The sequence below is a fragment of the Acartia tonsa genome, chromosome 10 (genome assembly GCF_053477335.1).
Source record: "Acartia tonsa isolate MP-2025a chromosome 10, ASM5347733v1, whole genome shotgun sequence".
NCBI lineage: Eukaryota > Metazoa > Arthropoda > Copepoda > Calanoida > Acartiidae > Acartia > Acartia tonsa.
This window is the reverse complement of record NC_137269.1, coordinates 10,019,794-10,032,028: the sequence shown is the minus strand read 5'-3', so window position 1 is coordinate 10,032,028 and position 12,235 is coordinate 10,019,794.

Below are 12,235 nucleotides of genomic sequence, written 5' to 3'. Positions count from 1 at the left end.
ATACCATGATTTATATTGATTTATTCCTTTATTCCTAATTAATATTGAACTACTCCTTTATGCCTGAATAAAACTTTACCAATTAGCATATTCCTTTATCCCTGAATATATTGACCTATTCCTTTATCCCTAATTAAATTGACTTATTCCTGATTAAATAGATCTATTCCAGGATTTAAATTGACCTAATCTTTTTCCTGAATAATACTTTACCTGTTCCTTTATCCCTAAGAAATATTGACCTATTCCTTTATTTCTGATTAATATTAAACTATTCCTTTATCCCTGATTGAATTGACCTATTCCTTTATTCCTGATTAAATAGATCTATTCCTTTATGCTTGAATAATCTCTGATTAAAATTAACCTATTCCTTTATCTCTGATTAATATTGACCTATTCCTTTATCTCTGATATATATTAACAAATTCCTTTATCCATGATTGAATATTGATCTATTCCTTTATCCATGATTAATTTTGATCTATTCCTTTATTCCTGAATAATACTTTACCTATTCCTTTATCCCTGATTTATTTTGATCTATTTCTTTATTCCTGATTAAATATTGACCTTTTCCTTTATCCCTGGTTAAATTGAATTATTCCTTTATGCCTGAATAGTACTTTACCTATTCCTTTATCCCTGATTTATTTTAATCTATTTCTTTATTCCTGATTAAATTTTCCTATTCCTTCATTCCATTCATATCCTTTATCCCTGATTAATTTTGATCTATTCCTTTATTCCTGTTTAATATTAACCAAATCCTTTATTCCTGAGTAAAATTGACCTTTCCTTTATCCCTGGTTAAATTGACTTATTCCTTTATTCCTGATTAAATTGACCTATTCCTTTATTCCTGATAAAATAGATCTATTCCTTTATGCCTGAATAATACTGAACCTATTTCTTTATCTCTGATTAAAATTGACCTATTCCTTTATCCCTGAGAAATATTGACCTATTCCTTTATCCATAATTAAATTGAGCTATTCCTTTATTCCTGTTTAATATTAACCAATCCCTTTATTCCTGAGAAAAATTGACCTTTTCCTTTATCCCTGGTTAAATTTTCCTATTCCTTAATTCCTGAATAATATTTTACCTATTCCTTTATTCCTGATTAATATTGACCTATTCCTTTATTCCTGATTTATATTGACCTATTCCTTATCCCTGAGAAATATTGACCTATTCCTTTATCCATGATTGAATTGAACTATTCCTTTATTCCTGATTAAATAGATCTATTCCTTTATGCCTGAATAATACTTTACCTATTCCTTTATCTCTGATTATTATTGACCTATTCCTTTATCCATGATTAAATTGAACTATTCCTTTATTCCTGATTAAATAGATCTATTCCTTTATGCCTGAATAATACTTCACCTATTCCTTTATCTCTGATTAATATTGACCTCTTCCTTTATCCATGATTAAATTGATCTATTCCTTTATTCCTGTTTAATATTAACCAATTCCTTTATTGCTGAGAAATATTGACCTTTTCCTTTATCCCTGGTTAAATTGACCTTTTTCTTTATTCCTGAATAATATTTTACCTATTCCTTTATCCCTGATTTATTTTACCTTATTCCTTTATTCCTGATTAATATTGACCTATTCCTTTATCCCTGAGAAATATTGACCTATTCCCTTATCCCTGGTATATATTATCATATTCCTTTATCCATAATTAACATTGATCTATTCCTTTATCTCTGATAATTATTAAAATATTCTTTTATCCATGATTATTATTGACCTAATCCTTTATCCCTGATTAATTTTGATCTCTTCCTTTATTCCTGTTTAATATTAACCAATTCCTTTATTCCTGAGTAATATTGACCTTTTCCTTTATCCCTGGTTAAATTGACCTATTCCTTTATTCCTGAATAATATTTTACCAATTCCTTTATTCCTGATTAATATTGACCTATTCCTTTATTCCTGATTAATATTGACCTATTCCTTTATCCATAATTAAATTGATCTATTCCTTTATTCCTGTTTAATATTAACCAATCCCTTTATTCCTGAGAAATATTGACCTTTTCCTTTATTCCTGATTAATATTGACCTATTCCTTATCCCTGAGAAATGAGAAATATTGACCTATTCCTTTATCCAGGATTAAATTGACCTATTCCTTTATTTCTGAATAATATTTTACCTATTCCTTTATCCCTGGTTAATTTAGATATATTCCTTTATTTCTGTTTAATATTAACCAATTCCTTTATTCCTGATTAATATTGACCTATTCCTTTATTTTTGATTAATATTGACCTTTTCCTTATCCCTGAGAAATGAGAAATATTGACCTATTCCTTTATCAATGATTAAATTGAACTATTCCTTTATTCCTGATTAAATAGATCTATTCCTTTATGCCTGAATAATTCTTTACATATTCCTTTATCTCTGATTAATATTGACCTATTCCTTTATCCATGATTAAATTGAACTATTTATTTATTCCTGATTAAATAGATCTATTCATTTATGCCTGAATAATACTTTACCTATTCCTTTATCTCTGATTAATATTGACCTTTTCCTTATCCCTGAGAAATGAGAAATATTGACCTATTCCTTTATCAATGATTAAATTGAACTATTCCTTTATTCCTGATTAAATAGATCTATTCCTTTATGCCTGAATAATTCTTTACATATTCCTTTATCTCTGATTAATATTGACCTATTCCTTTATCCATGATTGTATTGAACTATTCCTTTATTCCTGATTAAAAAGATCTATTCCTTTATGCCTGAATAATTCTTTACCTATTCCTTTATCTCTGATTAAAAAGATCTATTCCTTTATGCCTGAATAATTCTTTACCTATTCCTTTATCTCTGATTAATATTGACCTATTCCTTTATCCATGATCAAATTGATCTATTCCTTTATTCCTGTTTAATATTAACCAATTCCTTTATTGCTGAGAAATATTGACCTTTTCCTTTATCCTTGGTTAAATTGACCTATTTCTTTATTCCTGAATAATATTTTACCTATTCCTTTATCCCTGATTTATTTTAACCTATTCCTTTATCCCTGAGAAATATTGACCTTTTCCCTTATCCCTGGTATATATTATCATATTCCTTTATCCATGATTAACATTGATCTATTCCTTTATCTCTGATATATATTAACATATTCCTTTATCCATGATTAATATTGACCTAATCCTTTATTCCTGATTAATTTTGTTCTACTCCTTTATTCCTGAATTATACTTTACCTATTCTTTTATCCCTGTGAAATATTGACCTATTCCTCTATCCCTGATTTATTTTTACATATTCCTTTATTCCTCTTTAATTGACTAATTCCTTTATCCCTGAGAAATATTTACCTTTTCCTTTATCCCTGATTAAATTGACCTATTCCTTTATGCCTGAATAATACTTTACCTATTCTTTTATCCCTGTGAAATATTGACCGATTCCTCTATCCCTGATTTATTTTGACCTATTCCTTTATCGCTGATTAAATTGATGTATTTCTTTATGCCTGAATAATACTTGACCTATTCTTTTATCCCTGAGAAATATTGACATATTCCTCTATCCCTGATTTATTTTGACATATTCCTTTATTCCTGATAAATATTGACCTATTCCTTTATTCTTTATTCCTGAATAATACTTTGCCTTTTCCTATATCGCTGATTTTATTGTCCTATTCCTTTATCCATAATTATATTGACCTATTCCTTTATTTCTGATCAATATTGACCTATTCCTTAATGCCTGAATAATACTGTACCTATTCCTTTATCTCTGATTAATATTGACCTATTCCTTTATCTCTGATGTATATTAACATATTTCTTTAACTTTATCCCTGATTATATTGATTAATATTTACCAATCTCTTTATCTTGGATATATATTACATATTCCTTTATCCATGATTAATATTGACCTATTTCTGTATTCCTGAATAATACTTTACCTATTCCTATATCTTTGAATAATATATTGGCCTATTCCTTCATCCCTGTTTAATATTGAACTACTTCTTTATCCCTGATTAATATTGTCCTATTCATTTATCTCTGATTACATTGACCTATTCCTTTATTTTTGATTGATATTGACATAGTACTTTCTGCCTGAATTATATTTTACCTATTCCTTTATCTCTGATTATTATTGACCTATTCCTTTAAGACTGAATGATACTCTACCTATTCCCTTATCCTAGATTAATATTGATATATTCCTTTATTTCTGATAATAATTACCTACTCCTTCATTCCTTATTAATTTTGACCTATTCCTTTATCCCGGAATAATAATTCACCTAATCCTTTATCCCTGAATTATAATTTTTTCCTATTCCTTTATCCCTGATTAATATTGACCTATTCCTTTTTTCTGATTAACATAGACCTATTCCTATATCTCTGATTATATTATCCTATTCTTTTATCACTGATTATATTGACCTAATACTTTACCCTGATTTATATTGACCTGTTTATTTATGCCTGATTAAATAGATCTATTCCTTTATGCCTGAATTATACTTGAACTATTCCTTTATCTCTGCTTAATATTTATCTATTCCTTTATCTATGATATATGTTAACATATTCCTTTATGCCTGATTATATTGAGCTATTCCTTTATCCCTGAATAATAATAATTTACCTATTTCTTTTCAGAAATTATAATTTTCCTATTCTTTTATCCCTGATTAATATTGACCTTTTCCTATATCCATGATTGATTTGTCCCGTTCCTTTATCTCTGATTAATATTGACCTATTCCTTTATCTCTGATATATATAAGGTTAAGGTGAGGATATCGGAAATTTTTGCGGTTTTTTTAGAAGGAGGTGAAATTAGCGAAAATTTCTGTCGTCTTTCTAGAAGGGAAGTGGAGAAAATTACGAAAATGTAAAAATTTAGGAATCGATATGGCATCTCAATTAACAGACAGACGGACAATACAATGTAAAGATTAGATGAGCATATGTCAGGAGTTTTCACTAAAAATTTCAGATGTCAAGAAATCACATTTCCCCAATAGCGTTACTGACTGACTGACTGACGGACGGACAGACAAAGTGAATTATAGAGGACTAAGAATTGTTATCAAAAAAGTTTTTAAATCAACATGTTTTAAATGGGCTTTCTGGTTATGATTATATAGTTCCTAAGCTTTCTAAATCGTACCTTAATGTTACAGGATTCATCATGCCAAGTTTAGAATTTATACCATGCAATTATAATTCTTCCATGCATAAATTAATCATAAAAGCTATCCATTACAGATGGACGAACATCAACCTTAAATTCTTAATTATAGAAAAGCTTTTTTTAAAAAGTAACTTTAATAAATTTAATAAGTTGTCAACAATCTTTTATTTTTCTTCAACATTATTAGTTTACATTTTTTATTAGTTTAATCTAAAATAGTTGATTTTGTGACATATTTACTGTTTGAATAAGAAAAATAAAGTTTTTATCTTGCTAACTTTTCTTTTGTTTTGTTTCTTCACGTTTTTTAGTAGCGTAGCTACTTTATGTGTGCCTGTCTGTAATTCTTCTTTTTTTCTGTTTATATTTTATAGTAGCGAAGCTACTCTATAATTCACGTTGTCTGTCCGTAACGCTATGGGGAAAGCGTGATTTTCTCAGCTCCTGTTCAATTTGGGTGCTAGATCGATTCCTAGATTTTTAGGTTTTCATGATTTTCTCCATTCCTATTCAGGATTGACGGCTAAAATTATTAGGGATTGAATATGCTCATATTCTTCATTTTTCCATCAAGTTTCATTAAGATTTGTCGATTAATTTTTAGTAATGATTATAAAGTGTGCCTAATTACTACTAGTACTAGAATTATCATGGTCGAAAAAGCTTTTGTATAATAGGTGTTCTTGGTACCGACGGTAAGATTTGGGAAATGGTTCGAATCCTTAGTAAATATTTTGACACTTAGTCAAATTTTTGAAGAAAAAATACCCAGGTGACACCAAGCATACCTACTGAGAGGACACCAGGTTGAAAATATTCTAAGTGTCAAAGAATTTTTGGACTTAGCCAAATTTACTAAGGATTCGAACCATTTCCCAAATCTTACTGTCGGTACCAAGGACACCAGGTCACCGTATCTCAAGAACCGGTGGTCGGATCGCGCTGAAAATTCGTTTTTGAGTTTGGGACTCCTATTGCAAGCAATTGCTATGTTTTGCAAGAATTTGCAATGTTTTGTAAGAATTTGCTATGTTTTGTAAGAATTTGCTATGTTTTGCAAGAATTTGCTATGTTTTGTAAGAATCTGCTATGTTTTGCAAGAATTAGCTATGTGAAGGACAGAAAAGCTAAGTTTTCCAAGAATTTGCTATGTTTTGCAAGAATTTGCTAAGTTTTGCAAGAATTTGTTATGTTTTGTAAGAATTTGCTATGTTTTGCAAGAATTAGCTATGTGAAGGACAGAAAAGCTAAGTTTTGCAAGAATTTGCTATGTTTTGTAAGAATTTGCTATGTTTTGCAAGAATTTGCTATGTTTTGCAAGAATTTGCTATGTTTTGTAAGAATTTGCTATGTTTTGCAAGAATTTGCTATGTTTTGTAAGAATTTGCTATGTTTTGCAAGAATTAGCTATGTGAAGGACAGAAAAGCTAAGTTTTCCAATATTTTGCTATGTGATGGACCAAAAACCAATTTTATGCAAGATTTTGCTATGTGAACAAAAAGCTAGGTTTTGTGAGGTGAAGGGAGGCTACTTATGTCCTCAATCTTGCAAAATCTTTGTTAAGGGAGGCATGTTATGCCCTTCATCTAAGAAATTCTCACTTAAGGAAGGCTACTTATGTCCTTCCTAGGAAGGTGACTTCTGTCCTAATTTAGGAATGACTTTGTTTTCTTTCCATGATCCAAATATTTTAATGTTGCATTTTTTTCATTTTTACGTTGCAAACTTTTTGACAGTAATGTAACAAACTCATCCGCTTATTCGAATCTCGGCGTAACACCATGTCATAACTAAAGAAGTTAAAAAGGTTTCTACTGCTGCTATGTCAGGTTTGCGACATTATTAGTAAGATTATGGGGAATGCCATGGCCTAAAATAGGCTACCATGCACGGTTAGGACTTCCAGACAAAGGTCGTGCAACCAAAGAGTTGATTGTCTGATGAGTGTTACTCAACCCAATACCCACGGAGAGATTTAGCTCCCCTTAGCTATCCTTGGATGCTGGAACTGACGTTAAAGTGTCATGGACAGCAACCTCGCCCGTATGAGGTAATTGACAGTAATGTAAAAATACTCATCAATGAATATGTAGTATCCTGTCTTGCTGGATACTGCTTGAGTTCTGTTATAATGGACTTAGGTCAGACGTACAGACTCCCTAGTATATATAAGCTTCGCTCCTACAGAATAATCAACAAAGACCATGTATAGTAAAAATGTGTATTTTGTCAAACAGTCCACAAGTAACTAAAGATCATTTACAATGGGTTACAATTCATAGGAGCAGGCATACTATTTACATATACTCACTAAAACTCGTATAAATCTAACTTTTCTCAAAATACTTTGTACAGAATAATGTATAAAGGCTTTATGAATGAAAATTGTTCTACGATACAAATTTTCTCAGTACAACAAAATTACTTTTTTTTATAAATTAAAATGAAAAATTACATAGAACCCACTCAAAGGGGTAGTTGCACGAGGTGCATTTAAAAATGAATTTAGTGAACTGCACATATTTTTTCTGTTTAATAGTTTAAAATTCATCTATTGAGACATATGTTTGAAAGAATTTTAATTTTCTACCAGGTAGTTTTAAAAGTAACATGACATAAAAATCATATTTTTTGGGTATATGCAACTTATATAGCTGGCCTGTTTTCACAAAAACAGCATGATGACTATTTTGGTGGTGCCCAATTGATTGCTATTTATTGTAATACAAAATTATATATGTTAGATGGTATTATTGTAACTTATGCTTGCAATCAAACTTGTTAAATGCACTACATGCAACTATTCCTTTAGGGTTATCCATAGAAGATATTCAATGGGGTTATCACAAAAACATTATAATATGATAATTGTTTTGTGTACCTAATTTATTATATGAATCAAGGGGCACTTCAGGGGTGTGGGGAAGGTAAAGTCGACCCTTAACTTTAAATTTTATAAGAAAAAGGAAGGGGAGGTGGAAAGTTACCACCACCAATATAATTATCATTTTTATTTATTGGGTTTAGAATATTGTTGTTACTAGCAAAGCTACTCTATAATTCGAAATGTCCGTCCGTCTGTCTGAGACAAAGTTGGGGAAACGTGATTTTCTCGGCTCCTATTAAAGATAGACAGCTGAAATTTTTAGTGAAGATTTCAATGACATATGCGCATCTAATCTATACATTGTATTGTCCATCTCTATATTAATTGGGGTGCTAGATCGATTCCAAGATTTTTTTGTTTTCATAATTTTCTCGACTCTTTTTCAAGACAGACAACTGAAATTTTCAGGGATTAAGTAAATTTGCATCCTACATAATTTTACCAAGTTTCATTAAGATTTGTATATTGATTGGGGTGCTAGATCGATTCCTAGTTTTTCAAGTTTTCATGATTATCTCAACTCCTGTTCAAGATTAACGGCTGTAATTTATAGGGATTAATTAAGTCAACATTCTAGACATTTTTATAAAGCTTTTTTTAAGATATGATAATTGGTTGGGGTGCTAGATCGATTCCTAGTTTTAAAAGTTTTCATGATTTTTTCGACTCCTGTTCAAGATGAACAGTTGGAATTTTTAGGGATTAATTAAGTCAACATTATACATATTTTCACCAAGTTTATTAAAGACTTGCTATTGGTTGGGGTGCTAGATCGATTCCTAGATATCACGTTTTTCTTCTTAGCTTAATGCTTCAAAAGATATTAAACACTTTTAAAAGGTTTCGTGATTTATTTCATTTATGTCTTTTTAACATACTCAAAAGATTATATTTTTCTGATGTCTATCAATAAATTTTGAGCTTCGCTACTTATGGATGTTGTCATCCTTGTTATATATATAAATCTTGATTGTTTAGTTGAAACTATCAGTTTCCAAACTTTTCAAACAATAATTTTAATCTACCGAAGGATAAATTTTGTTTACTTCAAGTTTATCTATAAAAAAATCACAATTAGTTTTTTTTAGTTTTTTCAACATTTTGATTAACATTAGAGGAAAAAGTGCAAATAAAGTGTTTCAGTGCAAATTTTGATTTTCTACAGCAAAAACTGGATTTTTTTCCATCCTGAACGATAAAGATATTGTAGATCTAGATGATCAAACTGGTCCCATAATCCGTCAAACATAAAAAGGAAATTTAAGCAGACAATTCCCAAAAATAATTTCGACGAAATAAGTTCTAAAAGTATTCTAAAAAATTACTATTCATAGCTGACTTATATTATACATAATTTGTGCTTCACATTATAAGAGTTAAGAAATTTTTACATAATATTATTTACCCAAGAAAAGCTTTATCCCTAGAAATACGACTATTGATAGCTTACTCATTATGAGAGTCTAATGAAAAAATAACTGCCCTTTCATATAAAAAACTGTACACTTTATAAACAATATTATTTGTTCCTCTACTGTTTTCCCAATTGGCTGTTTTAGAGATTATGTATCTAGATTATAACTATTAACAAACTACAAGCATCAACTAAGCAAAGTTTTTACAGAGAATTGTAGAAAAATGTTGAATGAAACTTAATGAATGAACTTTTTAGCATTCACACACACATACACACACACACAAACACACATGTTCAAAATTACTAGAGAGGAAGGAGACCATGGACTGTAAATGACACTGGTACCCAAAGTTTTATAACCACGTTATCTTTTACGTTGGCTCATAAACTTTGAATATTTTTATCGAATTTTTAATTAGAGGGTTTCAAACTAGAAGTGTCCAAACTTGTCAAATAATAAATTCAACAGAAAGGAAATTTTGTTTATTATCATTGTGGATGATTCTGTATTTAGTTTGGCATAAAAATGTCTGCAATACAAAGTATATTTGTCATGAATGTGCACTTTCCTTAGGGGGACAAAGTGTCTCAAAATCAGCCGTGTGACGTCATAAAGATGAGGGATCATCCATCTCTTTAATAGGGTTTTTCTTTCCCACTTCTCCTCTCATCTCCCTCATTTTTATGACGTCACATGGCTGATTTTTTAGACACTTTGTCTCCCTACCAGCCCCCTCTTGTTAATTTCCTTAAAAACCATTCTCAAAGAAACACTTTTAGAGAAGTTGTACACTAATGGATGTAGAATATACGTGGATATTATGACAGGAAAAAATGGTTTGCTTATATGGAACTCAATTATTTGTCAGTTCGTTCATCCAGTAGAAGGGGAGGGGATAAATAAAGACGTTGAAAAGGGGAATCATTATTTTAGCCCACTGCGTGTTTCACTTTATTTGAGAAGATGAAAATCTGGTGTAGGATCCAGGTAATAATATATCCATGTGTACACAACACAAACCTGAGATTATTCCTGGCAAAGTTTTTATCAATATTCAATAACTGAAGCAATCAATTCTCCTCTCCTACCAAAGTGTCAAGTTCACAAAGAAAACATTTTAAATATCTGAACAATTTAGATTTTACCCAAAGGTTTATACAGTTTTATATTTAGATTAAACTTTTTATAAACAAACATTGTTATTTTACAAACAAGCTGTGAAAGAACCCTCCTTATTTTTTATTCTTTTTTTATTCAAAATTGAGGGTAGGCACTTTGAAGAATGATAGCACAAATAAGTTTGGGTATAGTCCTTTTCGTAGCAACGCCTCTTAAGGGGCGTTGTGTCGTATTTTAACAGTAGCTTTTCTCATAATTCTAGCCGCTAAGGGGGGCTCTAACCTAACTTAACCTAACCTAACCTAAAATAACCTCTCAAAAGCTGTGAAAATACGATGAATTGCCCCTTAATTGCTACGAAAGGGACTATACCCATGTTTAAATGATTATGTCAATAAACGGTTCCTGGTAATTTTAGGCAATGAGGTGATCCTTAAATATTAGTTTATTTTTTGTTTGTATTCTCAGGAACAATTTAATTTTTGTGTTGAAAACAGACAGAAATACATCCTGCCACTTTCATAAAAGAATTTTCATATTGTTTATGTATGCTAATTAAGCTATAAAAATTGGAAAGAATTTAATGAATATAATAGATTTGAAATCTGCATAAAATTTTAAGGATTTTTTATAAAATTCGTTTTTTATATAGTTCATTATTTAAAAGCGCAAATCTAATTTAAGTTAATAAATTTTGACCAATAGGATAGGTGGATTGGAAACTACCTGCGCTCTAATTGGTTGAATGATGTACGACACTTTAGCTTCTCCAATCAGAGCGCAGATAGTTTTCAATCCACCAATCACAGATGTCAAAATTATTTAACTTAATTTGTATTTGCGCTTATAGATAAAGAATTATACAAAAAACGAATTTTATAAAAATTCCTTAAAATTTTATGCAGATTTCAAATCTATTATATTCATTAAAATTCTTTCCAACTTTTGTAGCTTAATGCTAATGTATTCCTCAAAAAAAATGAAGTCTGTCTGTGTGTGTAGTAAAGGATCTCGCTAACCGCTAATGTTCGGTTTTCTTTCAAAGTAAATTCCCATAGGTATTGAAAGGTTTATAGCTATTTTGTCGGAGGGTACCACCTCCCTCCCAGGAAAAACCGCCCCTTGAAATACCCCATCTCCATTATATGTATATTTTTCTCTTTTTTTAACCTAAAATTTAAATTTTGGGTCGACATACACACCCTCCCCTCCCCTTTCTTCATGCTCCCATGAGGTTTCTAGGGGCGAAGACTCTAGTTTAAGATAAACTATTAAAGCTAAAACCTTTCTAGGACCTATGATAAGCTACACTGTACAGGAGAACCATATAAGTCCAGTATTTAGCAAGAACATTGGGTACAGACAAACAGGCACGCAAACCAATATCCTGTTACTTTAAGTATATACTAGCGGCTACGCCCCCTAGAGGCCTCTAGGGGCACTTGAGGAGGGGAATGTCGAATTTGATAACCTAATTTCTTGTTTTGGATTTTTATTTTAAAAAATATTTTTTTTTGTGGGGTTTTCTTTTTTGGGGGGGGGTTGGTTGGGGGTGTCCCACCCCCCAAGAAAATAGTT